Source organism: Scyliorhinus torazame, chromosome 16 (genome assembly GCF_047496885.1).
Source record: "Scyliorhinus torazame isolate Kashiwa2021f chromosome 16, sScyTor2.1, whole genome shotgun sequence".
Lineage (NCBI taxonomy): Eukaryota > Metazoa > Chordata > Chondrichthyes > Carcharhiniformes > Scyliorhinidae > Scyliorhinus > Scyliorhinus torazame.
Window position 1 is genome coordinate 103,479,910 of NC_092722.1, and position 23,303 is coordinate 103,503,212.

The following is a 23,303-nucleotide window of genomic DNA, read 5'->3' on the forward strand; positions in this document are numbered from 1 at the left end:
ACAGTAACTTCGTTTGAAGCCTGCTTGTGACAATAAGCGATTTTCATTTTCATTTCATTTCATAATATCCTTTTACTTTAGAATTAAATGACTACTCATTCCACCATTTCCATTGGGATCTTCATTGGCTCGAGCATTGATTATCAGCACACTTGGCAATGGCATTTTGATCCACACAAGGACAGAAATTTAATACTGGAGTAATATGTACTGAGAAGAATAGGCAAGCCTACTCTTGCTGTCTGCAGAAGAGACTAACTTTGATGGGAATGCTCTATCAGAGGGACAGAAAGCAATCCCTCAGCTGATGATTCCTAAGAGGTTCGTTTTGATGGATTCAAATGAAGAACAGAGGGACAGAATCTGAAAATCCTGTCCATTGATTTTAATGCAAGTCCGTGCTCAGCCGCAAGGTTTGAAGGGCAGGTTTTGCGAGGGAAGTTCAATTATGATTTCCAAATAGTGTTTAACATTGGCATATACCACCGCACAGGACTTACGGGGTGGCAATGATTGTCTTACCCATGTCCCTATCAGAGTACGAGCTCCCTCATTAAAGGGGTGAGGGAAACTCAATCTGTGTTGTATATAAGGTCAGCCAGTCCGGCACTGACTGTCACGATGCGGTTAGGAACTACCTGCAGTTGTGCATTATAGCCTTGTAAATAAACCTACGTTTCTTTAATACAACACAGAGTGAACTCTCTGCAACTTCATAAAATTTGTTCCTTCTCTGGCTTCTGAAATCCATGATTTTCCTTGCTGCCCAATGGGTGACTATTCCTTCAGATGCTTCGGCCTTAAGGCCTATAAGACATTCCTTAAGAACTATCTCTTTGCTCATCTGTATTGTCGTGTTAGGTACACTGGTATAACACTGGCTGCAACTGGATGCAGCATAGATCAAAAAGATACTCCAGACCTTGAAGTTAGTTCAATCAGGTTTATTGAACTAATAGCACAGTTAGCACAGTTCTCTGTGAGTTCGACTCTCTGCTAACGTAAGTGTGGTTACTCTGTCTGACTGAGACAGACTAGCTCTTAGCCACGTGGTGGAGGTGTGAGATTGTAACAACACCCTTGTCTGACTCTCTAGATGTTCATCAATGGAAAGAGGCAGAGTGTGAGTGCCTCATGTGTTTTATAGTCAGATCCCACCCCTGAGTGTCCTGCCTGCTTATTGTTCATGTCCTGTTCTCTGTGTCCATTAGCTGCTGTCTTGTTATGCTGTAGGCGTAGCATAAGCGGCTTCCTTGTGGTGCACTTGACAAAGGTTCAGACGTGGAGATAACTTCAAAACGTTTATTAAACTATTTACACTTCTCCTACTCGGGTTCCCCACTACTGTTAATCCTTCTATAGCTACTCAGACTGACTAACCAGTTGCTGCAATCCACGTGGTGGGTGTAATATTGAATCAACCCTGTGTCTCCACTCACTGACTGTCTCCACTGGAAAGAGGAAGATCATGTGTGTTGTATACTTTATATATGGGTTGGTGTAATGCCCTCCTGTGGTCATGACACCTCTGTGTGTATCGTGAATGACCATTGGTCGTGTCCTATCTAACTGTTCTATTGGTTGAGTGTCTGTGCGTCATGTCTCTGGTGCTCCGTTTAGTGTCTAGCTAGTCTACATATATTTACATTAACCCCTTGTGTCTTTACAGTGATGCATAGCACCACAGCTGCTTGTCCGCATATCATGGCATCTCCCCTTTTTTTATGTTTGGATGACATATGTGATCGTATTTACAAGAAATGGCCAACATTAACATATATACATGCAGTGGATGTGAACATATGTACATGTGAAAATGTGAGAACACAGAACAAAGCAAACAGAACAAATGTTCATAAGTCCAGTCTCTGTAGCTTGCGTCTGATCCTGGTCGACCGCCGGAGAAGTGATGGTGGGGACGACAGCGCCTTGATGGGCGGGATTGAAGCCTGACTGGTGGCCTCGTCAGTCGAGGTATCAGGAGGTGGCAAAACAACAGAAGGAAATAGAGAAGAATGTGGTTGCAGGCAGGCAACACGCAGTGCCCATCTGTTTCGTCACACAACAGAACCATCAGCCAGACGCACAACATACGAGTGGGGGGCAGCCTGTCGAACAACGACAGCTGGAGCTGACCAGCCTCCATCAGGGATCTTGACCCGAACAGTGTCTGACGGGGATAACACGGGCAAATCGGTGGCATGAGCATCATAGCCCTGCTTTTGCTGGTTTCGGAGTTGCTGCACCTTCTGCAGCACCGGGAGGTGATCCAGGTTGGGCAAGTGTATGGCTGGAAGTGTCGTTCGCAGGCCCCTGTTCATCAGGAGTTGAGCCGTGACATGCCAGTGGACAGTGGGGTCGCCCTGTACGCAAGCAGCGCAAGGTGAATGTCAGACACAGAATCCGCGGCCTTGCAGATGAGCTGCTTCACTATGTGCACCCCTTTCTGAACTTTTCCGTATGACTGCGGATAGTGTGGGCTGGAAGTGACGTGTTTGAACTAATACGACTGGGCAAACAGAGACCATTCATGGCTGCTGAAGCACAGGCCATTGTCACTCATGACAGTGAGTGGGTTACCATGCCTGGAGAACGTCTCCTTACAGGCCTTGATGACGGTCCGAGATGTGAGGTCTGAGAGCTTCACAACTTCAGGGTAATTGGAAAAGTAATCAATGATTAACACGTAATCACGACCATTTGCATGAAAGAGGTCGATGCCAACCTTGGACCACGGAGGGGTTTCGATTTCATGCTGCTGGAGCGTCTCCTTGCTCTGCGCTGGCTGGAAGTGTTGACAGGTCGCACAGTTAAGGACCATGTTCGCGATGTCCTGGCTGATCCCGGGCCAATAGACAGCCTGCCTGGCTCTGCGTCTGCACTTTTCCACACCCAGGTGGCCCTCATGGATTTAACGGAGCACCAAGCTCTGGAGACTGTGTGGAATGACAATCCGGTCCGGTTTGAGGAGGATGCTATCAACCACCGTCAGGTTGTCCTTTAAATTGAAAAATTGAGGGCACTGCCCTTTTTGCCAGCCATTGGCTAGGTGTTGCATAACACGCTGTAAGGGGGTGTCCTTGGCTGTCTCCTCACGGATACGAATCACCTTCTCATCAGATGCCGGGAGGGTGCTAGTACACAGCTGCACCTGTGACTCAACCTGTGACTCAATTTGCCGGATGCGTTCAGTGGTTCACTAGGCACGGTGATAGAATTTCATAGAATTTACAGTGCAGAAGGAGGCCATTCGGCCCATTGAGTCTGCACCGGCTCTTGGAAAGAGCACCCTACCCAAGGTCAACACCTTCACCCTATCCCCATAACCCAGTAACCCCACCCAACACTAAGGGCAATTTTGGACACTAAGGGCAATTTATCATGGTCAATCCACATAACCAGCACATCTTTGGACTGTGGGAGGAAACCAGAGCACCCGGAGGAAACCCACGCACACACGGGGAGGATGTGCAGACTCCGCACAGAGAGTGACCCAAGCCGGAATCAAACCTGGGACCCTGGAGCTGTGAAGCAATTGTGCTATCCACAATGCTACCGTGCTGCCCTTGATGGAGCGGGACAGGGTATCGGCAATGATGAGATCCTTGCCAAGCGTGTAGGCCAGGTCAAAGTCAAACCTTCTGAGTTTGAGGAGGATGCGCTGCAAATGAGGCATCATGTCATTAAGGTCCTTGTGGATAATGTGGACTAGGGGCCTGTGATCTGTCTCGGCTGTGAATGGCGGCAGGCCGTATACATAGTCGTGAAACTTGAGAATGCCAGTGAGAAGGCCCAGGCATTCCTTCTCGATTTGTGCATACCTTTGTTCGGTGGGCGTCATTACCCTTGATGCGTAGGCAACCGGTGCCCAGGATGAGGTGTCATCGCGTTGCAGCAGGACCGCACTGATGGTCCTGGCTCGCATCTGTTGAGTTTTTCGTTTCCCTGTCTGGGTCAAAAAATGCCAATATGGGTGCAGTGGTGAGCTTGGCTTTCAGCTCCAACCACTCTGCCTGATGGGCAGCCTTCCACTCGAAGGCAGTGGACTTCTTCACTAGGTTTCATAGAGCCGTGGTGTGTGAGGCCATGTTTAGGATGAACTTGCCCAGAAAATTGACCATGCCCGGGAAGCGCAATACCGCCTTCTTGTCTTCCGGGTCCTTCATGGCTGCGATGGCCTTGACTTTGTCTGTGTCGGGGCACATGCCCTGCTGAGAGATCTGGTCTCTGAGGAACTTGAGTGTCGACATGCCAAAGCAACATTTGGCCCTGTTCAGCTTCAGGCCATTGGTGTCGACACGGCGGAATACCTGCTGGAGATGGGAAACATGTGTCTCAGGGGTCATAGACCATGGCCGGGATTTTCCCCTACCCGGCGGGGCGGGGGTCCTGGCGGGATGGAGTGGCGTGAACCACTCCGGCGTCGGGCCGCCCCAAAGGTGTGGAAATCCGCACCTTTCGGGGCCAAGCCCTCACCTTGAGGGGCTAGGCCCGCGCCGGAGTGGTTGACACGCCGCCGGCCGGCGGGAAAGGCCTTTGGCGCCACGCCAGCTGGGACCGAAAGTACTTCGCCGAAAGGCGGAAGTCTGCATATGCGCAGGAGCATCAGCGGCTGCTGACATCATCCCCGCGCATGCACGGGGGGGGGTCTCTTACGTGTCGGCCATGGTGGAGGCTGTGGCCGAAGCGGAGCGAAAAGAGTGCCCCCACGGCACAGGCCCGCCCACGGATCGGTGGGCCCCGATCGCGGGCCAGGCCACCATGGGGGCACCCCCCGGGGCCAGATCGCCCCACGCCGCCTAGTCCCGCCGGTAAGAGAGGTGGTTTGATTCTCGCCGGCGGGACAGGCATTCCAGCAGCGGGACTTCGGGCCATCGCAGGCCGGAGAATCGCTGGGGGGGGGGGGCCCATCCACCGGCACGGTGTGATTCCCGCCCCCGCCGAATATCCGTTGCCGGAGAATTTGGCCACCGGCGGGGGCGGGAATCACGCCAGCCCCCGGCGATTCTCCGACCCGGCGGGGTTCAGAGAATCCCGCCCCATATGATGATGTCATCCACGTACACACGAACACCTTCGATGCCCTCCATCATCTGCTCCATGATGCAATGAAATATCCCCAATGCCGAGATGATGCCGAACGACATACGGTTATAGCAGTACCTGTGTTGAAGGTGCAGAGCCTTCTGCTGGACTCATCCACCTGGATTTGCCAGAATCCATGTGACGCATCTAACTTCGTGAAAAACCCGTGCATGTGCCATCTCACTGGTGAGTTCCTCCCCCTTCGGGATGGGGTAGTGTTCACACATTATATCCTGGTTGAGATCCTTGGGATCAATGCAGATGCGCAGGTCTCCAGAGGCTTTATTAACCACCAACATCGAGCTGACCCAGTCAGTCGGTTCAGTTACCCTGGAAATGATCCCCTGCTGCTGCAGCTCCTTGAGCTGTTCCGTCAGGCGCTCCTTCAGCAGAGCCGGGACCCAGCGTGGTGCATGGACCACTGGCTTGGCATCGGGTCGCAGTAGGAACTTGTACCGATATGGCAAAGTGCCCATCCCGTCAAACACATCAGGATACTGAGCGAGGATGTTGTCAATGCCAGCTTGAAGATCCACGTTGGAAGATGTCGTTGAATAAACCCGCTGCACCAGGTTTAGCTTTTTGCAGGCATGCGCGCTCAGTAGGGATGCCCTGTCCGGCTTGACAATTTCAAACCTCAGCCGTGCATGGGTGCTCCGGTTGGAGACGAGTAGATGGCAGGACTGCAGTGCCGTGATGGCGTTACCGTTATAGTCCAGGAGCTGGCAGGCTGCTGGAAGGACCTTGGGGGGCTTCTTGTTGCGTTTGAAGTCTGCCTGTGAGAGGAGGTTGGCAGAAGCACCTATGTCCAGTTTGAACTGGATGGAGCAGCGGTTGACCTGCATCACCGCACGCTATTCGTCTTCCGAATCCACAGCGAGGATGGACTGAATGCGAGATGAGTTAGGTGTGGCATGTTCACGTGTAGTAATGATGCCCACTCGGTAGGCGGACTCCAGGTGCTCGTCCTCTGGATCCGTCGTACTGCCAGGATCAGAATCCTGTAATCGTCGTTGCACATTCTGGTCGCGCCGTCGTCAGTTGTACTGCCAGGATCAGAATCCTGTAATCATTGTTGCACATTCTGGACGCGCCGTCGTCAGAATTGGGAGCGCTGACCCCTGACTGGTGGTGCAGACCTGCACAAGGCTGCATAGTGTCCAGGGTTCCCGCAGTTTAAACATCGCCTGCCTCTTGCAGGGCAGTGTCCCTTTAATTGGGCATTGCTGCAGTTTGGGCACGTCATGACGTCGACGTTGTGACGCGGTGTACGTCGTCTCACATGCGCAGTGCGGTCGGTAGACATCTGCACCTGCGCAGTGTAGGTGTCGGCCGCTTCGTTATCCCGTTCGCATCGCGCATGCATGGGGCTCCGGGAAAAGCGCGCGAGATGGCCGCTGTCTTCAATGCTGAGGCGCTGCATCCGGGAGATGGCCTGCGCACTCACTGCCTCATGGGAGGCAAGTTTCTCATTTTCAGCCGATTTGTATTGGGAATACCGATTTTTTGCGTGTTCATGCACTGTATATGTTTCAATCGCGACTGGCAGGGTCATATGCTTGATTTTTAAGAGCTGCTCTCTCAGCGGATCAGAGTGAACTCCAAACACAATTTGGTCTCTGAACATGGAGTCAGCAATATCACCAAAGTTGCAGGACAGCTCTAGCAGGCGGAGGTTAGTTAAGAAGGCACTGAAAGTTTCATCTTTACCTTGAAGACGTTGTTTGAATATGTAGCGCTCGAAGATTTCACTGGTGTCCACTTCACAGTGACTATCGAACATGTCCAGGATGGTCTGAAACTTTGTCTTGTCCTGGCCTTCGGTGAAGTTAAACGAGTTGAAGAGTTCGATGGCTTCATCACCCACTGTCGAGAGGAGAAGCGTGATCTTTCTTCCATCAAACACACCCTCGAGGACTGAAGCTTCGAGGTACAGCAGAAACTTTTGCTTGAATATCCACCAGTTGGCACCAAGATTGCCGGAGGTCAACAAAGAACAAAGAACAAAGAAATGTACAGTACAGGAACAGGCTCTTCGGCCCTCCAAGCCCGTGCCGACCATGCTGCCCGACTAAACTACAATCTTCTACACTTCCTGGGTCCGTATCCCTCTATTCCCATCCTATTCATGTATTTGTCAAGATGCCCCTTAAATGTCACTATCGTCCCTGCTTCCACCACCTCCTCCGGTAGCGAGTTCCAGGCACCCACTATCCTCTGCGTAAAAAACTTGCCTCGTACATCTACTCTAAACCTTGCCCCTCTCACCTTAAACCTATGCACCCTAGTAATTGACCCCTCTACCCTGGGGAAAAGCCTCTGACTATCCACTCTGTCTATGCCCCTCATAATTTTGTATACCTCTATCAGGTCTCCCCTCAACCTCCTTCGTTCCTGAGCTGGTGAGGAGCCTGAATCTTCTCCATGGTGCCGGGATACATTTGCTGGTCGTCACGGAACGGACTGAGGTAAGCCACCTTAAATTAGTAGTCTCCTGGTATCATGTCGTGTTAGATACACTGGCATAACACTGGCTGCAACTGGATGCAGCATAGATCAAAAAGATACTCCAGACCTTGAAGATAGTTCAATCAGGTTTATTGAACTAATCGCACAGTTAGCACAGTTGGAAATCCGCACCTTTAGGGGCCAAGCCCTCACCTTGAGGGGCTAGGCCCGCGCCGGAGTGGTTGATGCGCCGCCGGCCGGCGGGAAAGGCCTTTGGCGCCACGCCAGCTGGGACCGAAAGTACTTCGCCGAAAGGCGGAAGTCTGCATATGCGCAGGAGCGTCAGCGGCTGCTGACATCATCCTCGCGCATGCGGGTTCGACTCTCTGCTAACTTAAGTTGCCTAGTATGGAGGGAAGATCTTATGAGGAAAGGCTAAGTGACTTGAGGCTGTTTTCGTTAGAGAGACGAAGGTTAGGAGGTGACTTAACAGAGGCATACAAGATGATCAGAGGATTAGATAGGGTGGACAGTGAGAACCTTTTTCCTTGGATGGTGATGGCTAGCACGAGGCGACATAGCTTTAAATTGAGGGGAGATAGTTATAGGACAGATGTCAGAGGTAGGTTCTTTACTCAGAGAGTAGTAGGAGGTGGAATGCCCTGCCTGCAACAGTAGTGGACTCGCCAACATTAAGGGCATTCAAATGGTAATTGGAGAAACATATGGATGATAATGTGATATGGTACGAATTAAGTCATGGCATAATGGGAAAACTGGTCAATGGGAAGACAGGTCAAAAGGTTTGATACAATACCAGAAAGACTGAAACTACTCATTCCAGCTCCCCAGGCCCAGGTAATGAATGCTGCCCTAACCATTTTCAGACTCGTATGGCCATAGGCCAACTCTGCATAACTTGAAGTCTGAAAAGATCAGCGAAGGTCGAGCCATTCCAAAACACCGGACCTCGGCAACTCCTGATAAAACTAACTCGTCATAACCCAGGGCCGTAGGAATTTAAAACAAAGATGGGTTCAGGAAGAAACAAGTCTATTCTGACCTTTCAATGTTCCCTCCGAGGACTAAATAATGGTATGAGTGATATGACCAAACATGTTTTGGTCTTTGCTTCTGTTTGTATTTCTGATCAAACCCCTGACCATCCTGTTGTCACATAATCTTGATAAAGTTTTTGTATAAATAGTGAGCTAATTCTCCGCGAAAAGCGCGGAACTTGTGACAGACTGAGCAGTTTTGTTGACTGCTCTCTGACTTCAAGTTTCAGCCATTACTGCAGGCAGTTGTTTTCGAAAATAAAGCTTGTTATTCTGTCTTAACGAGTGTGTTGAATTTTTCTACTACAGAAGCGAAAATATTGACTTTGACATTTTGGCGCAAGCGAGCAGTTACCAATATCCTGAGTAAATTCCGTGGATCATAAGAAGTGATCATAGAACATAGAACATAGAACATAGAAAATACAGCACAGAACAGGCCCTTCGGCCCACGATGTTGTGCCGAACCTTTGTCCTAGATTAATCATAGATTATCATTGAATTTACAGTGCAGAAGGAGGCCATTCGGCCCTTTGAGTCTGCACCGGCTCTTGGAAAGAGCACCATACCCAAACTCAACACCTCCACCCAACACCAAGGGCAATTTGGACATTAAGGGCAATTTATCATTGGCCAATTCACCTAACCCGCACATCTTTGGACGGTGGGAGGAAACCGGAGCACCCGGAGGAAACCCATGCAGACACGGGGAGGACGTGCAGACTCCGCACAGACAATGACCCAAGCTGGAATCGAACCTGGAACCATGGAGCTGTGAAGCAATTGCGCTATCCACAATGCTACCGTGCTGCCCTTAAGAACAAATAAATCTACACTATATCATTTTACCGTCATCCATGTACCTATCCAATAGCTGCTTGAAGGTCCCTGATGTTTCCGACTCAACTACTTCCACAGGCAGTGCATTCCATGCCCCCACTACTCTCTGGGTAAAGAACCTACCTCTGATATCCCTCCTATATCTTCCACCTTTCACCTTAAATTTATGTCCCCTTGTAATGGTGTGTTCCACTCGGGAAAAAAGTTTCTGACTGTCTACTCTATCTATTCCCCTGATCATCTTATAAACCTCTATCAAGTCGCCCCTCATCCTTCTCCGCTCTAATGAGAAAAGGCCTAGCACCCTCAACCTTTCCTCGTAAGACCTACTCTCCATTCCAGGCAACATCCTGGTAAATCTTCTTTGCACCTTTTCCAGAGCTTCCACATCCTTCCTAAAATGAGGCGACCAGAACTGTACACAGTACTCCAAATGTGGCCTTACCAAAGTTTTGTACAGCTGCATCATCACCTCACGGCTCTTAAATTCAATCCCTCTGTTAATGAACGCGAGCACACCATAGGCCTTCTTCACAGCTCTATCCACTTGAGTGGCAACTTTCAAAGATGTATGAACATAGACCCCAAGGTCTCGCTGCTCCTCCACATTGCCAAGAACTCTACCGTTAACCCTATATTCCGCATTCATATTTGTCCTTCCAAAATGGACAACCTCACACTTTTCAGGGTTAAACTCCATCTGCCACTTCTCAGCCCAGCTCTGCATCCTATCTATGTCTCTTTGCAGCCGACAACAGCCCTCCTTACTACCCACAACTCCACCAATCTTCGTATCGTCTGCAAATTTACTGACCCACCCTTCAACTCCCTCATCCAAGTCATTAATGAAAATCACAAACAGCAGAGGACCCAGAACTGATCCCTGCGGTACGCCACTGGTAACTGGGATCCAGGCTGAATATTTGCCATCCACCACCACTCTCTGACTTCTATCGGTTAGCCAGTTCGTTATCCAACTGGCCAAATTTCCCACTATCCCATGCCTCCTTACTTTCTGCATAAGCCTACCATGGGAAACTTTATCAAATGCCTTACTAAAATCCATGTACACTACACTACATCGAGCCAGACCCGGAGGAAAGAGACAGACGCTGGCACAAGGTAAGATTAACCTTGGTCTCTCTCTCTCGGATTAGTGGTTCGACCCCTCATCCCTGACGGAAGTAACTAAACAGTTACTCGAATCTAAATTGTACTTATTAAATTGTTAGTAGAGTACTGGGGGTCAGGGACCCCAATTGTGGTTAGCCTTAGGTCAGGGACCTCTTGCTTGTTTTACAGGTTTAAATTTGGGTCAGGGACCCTACAATTTGATTTGGTACCAGGGATATTTTTTGATTGCCAGGGGCACATTTTATTGACATTATGGGATAGAGTTTAGACAAAACCGGGGGCAATGCCCCTCTATTTTCCATGTGCTCTGAAAACCCTTCTCACGAACGTAATTTACGAAGATTATCTGCAGCGCTGAACAATAAATTGGGTAACGATATTTGGCCACTAGGGGGCACTTGGAACTACGATAATTGCAGTTCTGCTGAGAAAATCATTTGGCAGAGAAACGCCGGTTTTAAGTGGAAGTTTTTCATCTCAGAGTGGAAAAAGCAATCCAGTAAGCGCCATGAACAATCACTATTAATGAGTTGGAGAGATAACGCCTGTAGAAAAGGGATTGATGATTGTGTGGATGGTAAAGCAAAAACATTGGGAGACTTTAAAAGTGGAATGTGAACTTTGGGATAGAAAGCATAAACAACAAGGCGAAAATAAAAAATTTCCAACCAATATGCAGAGAGGGCTAGCCCAGCAAATTAAACGAAAGGAGGATCCTCCCAGTTGCTCTGGCATGCCGATATTTCCCTATTCAGGCGATACGGAAGAGGAGGAGGATTTAACCCCTGGTCCCCACCCTCATCCTGCACACTCTGACCCTACAATTCCACCGTCCCAAGTCCAGACTCCCCCTTATGGTCCCACTGCCAATGAAACTCCTGCTAACGCATCCCCCGTAGCAACACGCACTCGGTCACATATGCAAGCCGTTAATATGGAACAACCCTTCACCTCTGTTAATCAGGCTTTCCTTGATTTATCACTCCAACCTAAGGAGGAGGAAACTTTTCTGCCAACACCTCCCCCTGCAAATTATCCCATTAGGAGTGTTATTAACCCCCATGCTGGTGATAATGACGACCCATTTATTGAGGTGTGGCAGGCTTTTAAACCCCATGAGCTATGTTTGATCATGGCCCAATGTCCCTCCTGCAAAGAGGACCCAGAGGGGTTCACTGAGTTTTTGAGGAGAACTGCGACCATGTACGGTGCTACCGCAAGTAATCAATATTCACTGATTTATTCATCCCTTCCCCCAGAATTAGGGGAAAGATGGAAAAATGAATTAGGACTTCAGGGGGACACGTGGATGGCCTACAGCGCTGCACACCAAACGGAGGACGATCAGCGTACTTTAATGTTCCCTGCACTAAAATGGGCTCTCCGTAAACCCCTTGACATTGACAAAGTCCTTGAATGTACCCCCACTTCTAAGGAAGATGGTCCAGACTTTTTTGACCGCTTTTGTGGCGTGTACACTCTTTACTCCGGGGACATTGCTTTCAATGCAGGCACACTGTCTCCCCAATTTAATGCGCTATTAATGCAGGTTTTGCCTGACCGCCTAGCATCCAGTATTAAAACTAATAACATAGACTGGTCTGACAATTCTAAACCTCAAATGAAACGTGCTGTGTCTTATTATTAGAGCAATGGCCGCAACCGTGAGACCTGTTACAAAGACACTTCGCCCAGAATTAAATCTGAATTTTTCCAACGTTCCTCTCAAAGAAGAGCTCCTAAAGGTCAGAAATCTCAGACAGATTCACGTTACTATCGCCCAGATTGCACGGACCCTCCTGAATTTGGTCACCGCTCACGATTTCGGTCGCCTCTGGCAACAGTGAGGCTTTCTCACCTCTGCGGGAGCTCCCATTCAAAATGCTCTTTGGTTAAAAACCTCCTCGATGCTATTCAGCTTCCCCATCAATTGGCAATTATTAAATGTGCTGCGCACACAAAGCGGGACACTCCTGTTCAATTAGGAAATGCCCGTGCTGATTCGGCTGCTAAGGCTGCGGCTATATCAGCCTCTCTGATTGTTCCCAGTGGGGCTAATCAGGCTCTAAACCAGGTACCTGCATTAGGAACGAAGGGCATGCCAGACATAACTGAAGTTCATTTACAGAGGGACGCCTCTGATTCCAAGCGCACACTATGGAAGTCAATGGGGTGTTCACACTCCTTGACATGAGACCTCTGGCTTACTCCTGTTGGTCAAGTTTGTATTCCGAATTCTTTATTGCCGGTACTTATTGATTATTTGCATTCTTGTACCCATCTTGGCAAGGAGGGAATGGTACAGCTACTCCTGAAAATTTGGTGGCACCCAGATTTGAATACAGCAGCGCAAACGCGGCTGGATCGATGCGTTATTTGCATGAAACATAATAAGGGTAAAGGCATTAAATGCCCTCCAGGAACCACTCCCTTGCCAGATGGCCCTTTTGCCTGTATGCAGCTTTATTTTAACGAATTGCCAAAAGCACCGTGCTATAAATATTGTTTAGTCATAATCGATGTGTTTAGTAAATGGATTGAAGCCTTCCCCACCATTTATTGTATGGCACATACAGTGGTGAAGTTGTTGTTAACGGAAGTCATTCCTCGTTTTGGGGTACCCAAAATGGTGAGCTCAGACAATGGACCACAGTTTGTAGCTCGGATCAATACTGAATTGTGCGAAACACTCGTAATTTAGCAGCAAATGCACTGTGCGTATCACCCGCAGGCTGCAGGAATTGTGGAAAGAGCCAACGGGACTTTAAAAGAAAAATTATCTAAATTAACTGAAGAAACTGGGTTAAATTGGCTAAAAGTATTACCCTTGGCACTGTTTCACATGCGAGTGACTCCCCATTCGCGGACCGGACTGTCAGCTGCAGAGATAGTCTATGGTCGGCCAATGAGGACTCCCTGGGATGCCCATGAAAATCCCCTAGAGGGAGTAGACCTCCATATAATGGGGGAACAAATGCAGAACTATTTGAAGCAATTAACACTTTCTCTGAAGTTTCTCCACTCACAGATAAAACAGGCACATCTCCAAGTAACGGCAGGGACAGCCGTCCCTCGATGTCCAGTGATCAAACCCGGAGACCACGTGTTGGTGACTCTCTGGACTATTTAGCCTTAATGGCCACTCGGTAGTAAAAAAACGACCTAAACGAGACCTGCTTTCCAATACCTATTTATATATGTCATATCTTTATGCCGAAAAATTGAACGTAAGCAAGTGTTGGGTTTGTACCCACATCCCCATCCATTCGAGGGAAGAAATACCTCTCCAATCCCTCCCCTTTCATATCGCAGAGACGGTTGAATGGATTTTACGACAAAATCAAACAGGGAGCAGGGGAGATAGGGGGGATATGGAAATATGGAGATCTGCTGGCTATGACATGACTAAATTTTCAGCTTCGTATCAACCTACCTATAATCATGCCTTGACTCCACCCTCCCTCACTGTCCACTCGTATAATGTTCAAGGTTTCATGTGTTTTAATAAATCAGGGAAAGGAAAGTCAATGGGGCAAAGTAGGTGCAACCTTACAGTTGACTGGCAAGGACCGGTACCAGGCATATCCAACAAGGGCATGTTTACTGTGATTGGCCCAAGGTATGGAATATAACCTCTAACATTTCATGGGGACAGACATCCCCAATCCCCTGGATGACATCAGCTGTTACGGCCTATAATGGAACCTATTTCATATGCAGCACTAAAGCATATCCATGACTCCCCATTGATTGGACAGGATCCTGCTTTTTGGGATATGTTGTACCTCAAATGCGTCACCTACCCACCCTTAAGCACTCCCCCTCGCGAGCAAAAAGGACTCTTTCTAAAACGGAACAGTTCTTAATGATGGCCTTTCCCTTGTACAGAATGGGCAAGGCATCCGACGAACTGATCCACATGGCCACAGCATTGGAACAACTGGCGAACGTAACGGCAGCAGAAGCCAGGGAAACTGGACAGGCACTGGCTGAGGTCTCAGCTGAGCTAGTAGCTGTCCGGACCGTGGCATTACAAAATCGACCGGCTTTGGATTATCTGTTAGCCTCGCAGGGAGGAACGTGCGCTATCATAGGTCAGGAGTGCTATACCTATATTCCAGATGGCTCTGAAAATATCACTAACCTAGCCGACCATATTAAGAGATAGGCTGCTCAAATTCAAGAGATTGGCAGTGAATTTCATGACTATAACCCGCCGGGTTGGCTAGGATGGTTGGGTCACGGATTATTTGATTGGATCTTTAAGGCCTTCATTCTACTACTCCTAATTCTATTAAGGATAGGATTGCTTGGTTGCTTGTGTAAATGCATTTTCAAGCGAGTCATGGATATACCTATTTAACTAGTTGTCATGATATGACAAAAGGAGGGAATGTGATATGGTACGAATTAAGTAGTGGCATGATGGGAAAACTGGTCAATGGGAAGACTGGTCAAAAGGTTTGATACTATACAAGAAAGACTGAAACTCATTCCAGCTCCCCAGGCCCAGGTAAAGAATGCTGCCCTAACCATTTTCAGACTCATATGGCCATAGGCCAACTCTGCATAACTTGAAGTCTGAAAAGATCAGCGAAGGTCGAGCCATTCCAAAACTCCGGACCTTGGCAACTCCTGATAAAACTAACTCGTCATTACCCAGGGCCGTAGGAATTTAAAACAAAGATAAGTTCAGAAAGAAACAAGTCTATCTGACCGTTCAATGTTCCCTCCGAGGACTAAATAATGGTATGAGTGATATGACCAAACATGGTCTGGTCTTTGCTTCTGTTTGTATTTCTGATCAAACTCCTGACCATCCTGTTGTCACATAATCTTGATAAAGTTTTTGTATAAATATTGAGCTAATTCTCCGCGAAAAGCGCGGAACTTGTGACAGACTGAGCAGTTTTGTTGACTGCTCTCTGACTTCAAGTTTCAGCCATTACTGCCGGCAGTTGTTTTAGAAAATAAAGCTTGTTATTCTGTCTTAACGAGTGTGTTGAATTTTTCTACAACAGAAGCGAAAATATTGACTTTGACAATAATGGAATAGTGTAGATGGGCTTTAGATTGGTTTCGCAGGTCGGCGCAACATCGAGGGCTGAAGGGCCTGTACTGCGCTGTAATGTTCTATTGTTCTATAAGTGTGGTTATTCTGTCTGACTGAACCAGACTAGCTCTTAGACAAATGGTGGGGGTATGAGATTGTAACAACACCCTTGACTGACTCTCTAGATGTTCATCAGTGGAAAGAGGTGGAGTGTGAGTACCTTGTGTCTTTTATAGTCAGATCCCACCCCTGAGTGTTGTGCCTGCCTATTGGTCATGTCCTGTTCTCTGTGCCCATTAGCTGCTTGTCTGTATATAATTATGTGTGTGTCCGCATATCATGACATGTACTAATATTTCTTAAGGGGGCCCTAGCCTGATTTCTGCCTGATAATGCTTTGGCGAAGTGCCCTGAAATGTTTCCATTACTTTAAGATGCTGCATAAATGCAAGTTTGCATTTGTTGTTTTGGACTGTTGGTCATTTTTGCAGTCTTTAACATACTGAAATTATGGGTAGGAAAAGACCAGGCCATCTATCACACCAACCCCACATTTATTGCTTAGAGTATCCTGACAAGACACCTCCGACAAATGCCACTCTCCCCCCCATATACATTTAATCCCATGAGGCAAAACGTAACGAGAAAAAGGGAGGAACGGTCAACATGCGTTTCAGATGTGACTCATTGAGTAGTCCAAAATGGAATAACAGGGCTTTTGAAATGACAAATGACATGGAAGATTCGGAAAGGGAAGATGATGAAACTGACCTGTCAGAAGGAATTATTCCGGTCACCAGAAACTTTAGTCGAATAATAGGTGTTCTCGTTGTGAACTCATTCAATTGAGCAGTGGTGCATGTCCAGAGTATGCAGATTACATTGGTTAAAGTGCAACTTGGATTCTCTAAATCGTAAAAACTGAAGCACGGTGAAGGACTATGAAAGTTCTACTTACTTCAGGTTTGGGGAGAGTAACAAGTCAAATCACTAAAGAGAACAGTGATTCCATGTAAAATAGCTCGGGTAAACCATTTTATCAGCACAGATGTCATTATTCAGTGAAATATCCTTCTGTTGAATAAGCTGTCTATGAAAAAGACTCAAATTAAATTAGATATGTAACACAATAAGGCAATTTGGTTTCAGGAAATCTGTAGATTTACAGTTTACACAAGCGGGGCATTATTATACACTTAAGGCCTCCTGATCATGATGGTAAATAAGCATAGGAGTAGGGTAGGTTTTTAAAGGAAAGATAACAAATTGATTTAAAACTAGTTTGCCCATCCATCTTGTCATCGGTTAAAATTCCTACGAAAGGGTGTAGTGATAACGGATGATGAATATCGTAAACTTACAGAAATGAGCAGTGATAAATATGGTATGTGTAAAAAGTATAGGAGAAAAATGGAAATAATGGCCCAAAGTTATCATATGTATGTGTCTGTGTACTTCCAGGGATAGTGTGGACATTTAAAACATTTCATCGAATCATAGAATTTAAAGTGCAGAAGGAGGCCATTCGGCCCATCGAGTCTGCACCGGCCCTTGTAAAGAGCACCCTCCTTAAGCCCACACCTCTACCCTATTCCCGTAACCCCACCTAACCTTTTTGGACACTAAGGGCAATTTAGCATGGCCAATCCACCTAACCTGCACATCTTTGGACTGTGAGAGGAAACCAGAGCACCCGGAGGAAACCCATGCTGTCACGGGGAGAACGCGCAGACTCCGCACAGACCTGAAACCAGGATCGAACCTGGGACCCTGGAGCTGTGAAGCAACTGTGCTAACCACTGCGCCCCCCCTTAAATTCCTTTCATGGGATGTGGGCACCGCTGCTATTCTTGTCCACGCCTTTTGCCTTGAAAGTAAATGGTTTGCTGGGCCATTTCTGAGGGCAGTTAATAGTCAGTCACATTGCTGTGGGTCTGGAGTCACATGTAAGCCAGATCGGGTAAGGACGGCAGATTCCCTTCCCTGAAGGGCATCAATGAACCAGATGGGTTTTTACGACAATCAATGATAGTTTCATCGTCACTTTCGATTCCGGCCTTTTTTTAACTCAATTCAGATTCGATCAGCTGCTGTAATGGGTATCAACTCATGGCCCCAGACCATGAGCCTGGGCCTCTGGATTACTAGTTCAATGACATTACTATGGACTATGTCACCATCTCCTCCTTAAACGGAATGATTTATACTCTTCATTATGGGTCTTTGGTAAGGCAGTTGTACTTTGCTACGCTTCTTCACAATATATTTTTGACTATTATTTTTGTATTAACTTAAGAAGTGATTCAATGCAAATGTGACTCTTTCTTCATCCCTTTTTTTTATTTCATGTGGATCCTTTTTCCTCTATTCGGTTTTCCGACTTGGTTCTTGTTTTTATAGTTCTTGTTTGAACTTGTTGTTTCTTTCCCCAACTCGCATGTTCACTGTGCCTCTTTTTACCACAATTCCTGCATTTTGCATCTTTGCACCAGCAGTCTTCTGCTGTCTGCCCAGTTTTTTGCACATCGGTGGCAATTTTGAAACTGTACCTGTGTTCGGGTCACGGCCAACATTTTATTGATTCTCGTGCTCAAACTTAATTGTTGGGCTTCCGTAGCTGCTAATTCCATACAGATCGTGACTTCTATATCCTTCTTTAGATTTAAGTTGCTTTCTGGTAACAGCGTTTTTTGGATTGCTTTGCTTCTTATCCCGCACATTAGTCTGTCTCTAATGGTGTCATTCAAGCCATCTCCATTAGTTTTCAGCTAATTTATTCAAAGTAGCTATGAACTGTGTGATTGATTCACCTTCTTCTTGGTTATGTTTCTGGAACATGAAACTCTTGCCGATGCCCAAAGGTTTAGGTGAGAAGTGGCCCTGCAATATTTCCACAATTTCAACATAGGTTTTCGAGCCAGTTTTATTGGGTTGCACCTACTTCACAGGAAGTTGAATGTGTCGGGAAGGTTTAAGGTTCTTAATCCTTTTTGGATAGCTGCACATGGATCAATGATTTTTGTATGTTTTTTGACTTCTCCAGGATTCTGTCAGCGTGGTTCAGATCTCTTCATTGTCAGCTTTCTTTGTGGTATTTTTAAAAGATAGGATCATGAAAGTACAAATAACAAGAGATTTATTGCAAATGTGTTTACTCTACAGCATGGTAGCAATAGCTTGATCTCCCATGCAAATTGCCGATGATGTCATCAATACATCACGTGATCAGAATCTTAAAGGCACCTTGTTCCAACCAGGAACAAACATGAATACACAAGACTCTAGTCTGAATCACCAGATAATTACACTCACCAGAGTATAGTCTCTATTGTCTCATAACCACAAATATCAGAATACAGTTGGCATAACCAGGCAAATACACACTAGGCTATAATCTATATGGTCAGGTGATGACAAACACCAGACTGCAGTCTCCATGGCGACATAGCCACACACCAGACCACAATAATGTGCTCCAGAACTTGTTGCACATCTAGACAAGCTGTTCCAGTACAGCTACAACACTGGCATACTGGCATACATCTGGCAATGTGGAAAATTGCCCAGGTGTGCCCTGTACATAAGAACCAGGACAAATCCAACTCAGCCAATTACCGCCCTATCAGTCTACTCTCCATCATCAGCAAAGTGATGGAAGGAGTCATCAATTGTGCTATCATAGGGTGGCACATGGCACAGTGGTTAGCACTGCTGCCTACAGCGCTGAGGACCTGGGTTTGAATCCCGGCCCTGGGGCACTGTCCGTGTGGAGTTTGCACATTCTCCCCGTGTCTGCGTGAGTTTCACCCCCACAACCCAAAGATGTGCAGGTTAGGTAGATTGGCCAGGCTAAATTGCCCCTTAATTGGAAAAAAAAAATAATTGGGTACTCTAAATTTATTAAAACATAGTGCTATCAAGGGGCACTTACTCAGCAATAACCTGTTCATGGACGCTCAGTGTGGGTTCCGCCAGGGTCACTCAGCCCCTGACCTCATTACAGCCTTAGTTCAAACACGGACAAAAGAACTGAATGCCAGAAGTGAGGTGAGAGTCACTGCCCTTGACATCAAGGCAGTATTTGACCGAATATGGCATCAAGGAGCGCTAGCTAAACTGGAGTCAATTCTTCAGAAAATGAAGCAGTCCATGTCCAAATGCAGGAAGACCTGAGCAATATCCAAGCTTGTGCTGGCAGATGGTGAGTTACATTCGCGCCACACAAGTACGCCAGACAATGGCCATCTCCTACAAGAGAGGATCTAACTATCGCCCCCTGACATTCAATGGCATTACCATCGCTGAATCCCCACAATCAACATCCTGGGGGTTCCCATTGATTAGAAACTGAACTGGACTAGCCATATTAATACTGTGGCTATGAGGGCAGGTCAAAGGCTAGGAATCCTACGGCGAGAAACTCACTTCCTGTCCCCCCAAAGCCTGTCCACCATCTACAAGGCACAAGTCAGGAACGTAATGGAATATTCTCCACTTGCCTGGATGAGTGCAGCTCCAACAACACTCAAGAAGCTCGACAACATCCAGGACAAAGCATCCCACTTGATTGCTCCCCCTTCCACTAACATTCAAACCCTCCACCATCAATGACATGTGGCAGCCGTGTGTACCATCTACAAGATGAACTGCAGTAATTCACCAAGGTTCCTTAGACAGCATCTTCCAAACCTACAACACTACCATCTAGAAGGACAAGAGCAGAGATACCTGGGAACCCCAACACCTGAAGGTTCCCTCCAATCACTCACCATCCTGACTTAGAAATATATCACCGTTCCTTCATTGTTGCTGGGGCAAAATCCTGAAACTCCCTCCCTAACAGCACAGTGGTGTATCTACACCTCAGGGATGCAGTGGTTCAAGAAGGGCAACACTTCTGAAGGGCAACTATGGATGGGCAATAAATAATTTGTAAACAAATCTACATGGCCAATAACCTCACAAACCAGACTGCAATCTACATGGTCATATAGCCAAAAGTGGCTTGATGGCACCTCTTCTGACCAAGCTTGCTGTGCTTGACTGGGTCTGCAGCAGTTGGGGAAAGTACCAAAAAGAGGGAAACCCAAATGACCTGGTCCTCACTAATCTACATCTTGCAGATGCATCATTCCATGACAGGTTTGGTGGGCATGACCACTGTGTAGTCCTTGTGGGATGAAGTCCCGTCCACATGATAAAGGATACCCTTTATCATGTGGCACTACACTGTGCTAAATGGGGTTGATTTCAAACAGATCCAGCAACTCAAGATTGGGAATCCATGTGGCGCTGTAGGCCATCAGCAGCAGCAGCAGAATTCTACTCAACTACAATATGTAACTTCATGGCTCAGCATATCCCTCACTCTACCATTGCCAAGAGATTGGATCTGGTTCAATGAAGAGTCCAGGAGGGCATGCCAGGAGCAGAATCCTGCATACCTAAGACTAAGGAGCCGACCTGGTGAAGTTTCAACACATGACTACTTGCGTGCCAAACAGCAGAAGGAGCAAGTGATAGACAGAGCTAAGCAATCCCACGATCGATGGATCAGATCTAAGCTCTGCAGTCCTGCCACATCCAGCTGTGAATGATGGAGGAGTGCAGAACATCAGTGCAAAAGATACAGCAATCTTCAGCCAGAAGCTCCGAGTGAATGATTCCTGTTGGATGATCCATCACAGATGTCAATTTGATTCACTCCACATGATATCAAGAAACAGCTGAGGGCACTGGATAGAACATAGAACATAGAACAGTACAGCACAGAACAGGCCCTTCGGCCCTCGATGTTGTGCCGAGCATTGTCCGAAACCAAGATCAAGCTATCCCACTCCCTGTCATTCTGGTGTGCTCCATGTGCCTATCCAATAACCACTTGAAAGTTCCTAAAATGTCCGACTCCACTATCACAGCAGGCAGTCCATTCCACACCCTAACCACTCTCTGAGTAAAGAACCTACCTCGGACATCCCTCCTATATCTCCTACCCTGAACCTTATAGTTATGCCACCTTGTAACAGATACATCCACCCGAGGAAATAGTCTCTGAACGTCCACTCTATCTATCCCCCTCATCATCTTATAAACCTCTATTAAGTCGCCTCTCATCCTCCTCCGCTCCAAAGAGAAAAGCCCTAGCTCCCTCAACCTTTCCTCATAAGACCTATCCTGCAAACCAGGCAGCATCCTGGTAAATCTCCTTTGCACCCTTTCCAATGCTTCCACATCCTTCCTATTGTGAGGTGACCAGAACTGCACACAATACTCCAAATGTGGTCTCACCAGGGTCATGTACAGTTGCAGCATAACCCCGTGGCTCTTAAATTCAAGATACTGCAAAGGCTGTGAGCCCTGAGAACATTCCAGCAATACTACTGAAGACTTCTGCTCCAGAATCTGCCACACCCCTAGCCAAGTTGTTCCAGTACAGCTACAACACTGGCATTTACCCGGCAATGTGGAAAATTGCCCGGGTATGTCCTGTACACAAAAAGTAGGACAAATTCAACTCAGCCAATTACAACCCAATCAGTCTACACTCAATCATTAGCAAACTGATGGATGGAGTTGCCCACAGTGCTATCAAGCAGCACTTACTTAACAATAACCTGCTCACTGATGCTCCGTTTGGGTTCCACCATGGCCACCCAGCTCCTGACTTCACACCTTCAGGGATATGGGGAAAAGGCAGGGGGATGGCACTAAGTCACGATGTTTGTTCAGAGAGCTGGTGCAGGCACGATGGGCCAAATAGCCTCCTCTGTGCTGCAACACTTCTGTGATTCTGATTACAGCCTTGGTCCAATTTTAAACAAAAGAGCTGAACTCCACAGGTGAGTTTAGAATGATTGACATTGACATCAAGGCAGCATTTAACCAAGTGTGGCATCAAGAAATCCTAGCAAAACTGAAGTCAATAGGATTCGGAAGATATATCTCCACTGGTTAGAGTCATACCTAACACAAAAGTAATGGTTGTTGGAGGCTAATTGTCTAGGTCCCAGGACGTCACTGGGGAATCGGGGTAATGTCCTAGCCCTATCATCTTCAACTGCTTTATCAGTGACCTTCCTTCCATCTTAAGTTCAGAAGTGGGGATGTTCGATAATGATTTCACAATGTTCAGCGCCATTCGTGACTCCTCAGATACTAAAGCAGTCAACGTTCACATGTATCAAAACCTGGACAACATTAAGGCTTGGCTGACACGTGGCAAGTAACATTTGAGCCAAACAAGTGCCAGGCAATGACCATCTCCAACAAGAGAGAATCTACAATCTTCCCATAAACATTCAATGGCCTCACCATCGCTAAATTCAATAAAAATCTGGAATTAAAAGTCTAATGAGACCATGAAACGATTGTTGTAAAAACCTATCTGGTTTACTAATGTCCATCAGGGAAGGAAATCTACCATCCTTACCTGGTCTGGCCTACATGTGACTCCAGAGCCACAGCAATGTGGTTGATTCTTAACTGCCCCCTCAAGGGCAATCAGGGATGGGCAATAAATGCTGGCACAGCCTGCGACACCCACATCCCATTAACAAATAAAAAAATAATTTCCTACTATCAACATCCTTGTTTTTCTATTGACCAGAACCTGAAATGGGCCAGTCATATAAATACTGTGGCAACAAGAACAGGTCAGCGGCTAGCGATCCTGGACTGCAGCGATT

General features: G+C 47.1%; 1 protein-coding gene across 3 annotated transcripts in view; it reads right to left on the reverse strand.

Moving 5' to 3' along the window:
• The window catches only part of LOC140392978 (leucine-rich repeat transmembrane neuronal protein 4-like), a 735,994-nt gene that overhangs the window by 555,208 nt on the left and 157,483 nt on the right, over positions 1 to 23,303 (reverse strand). The window lies entirely within an intron of this gene.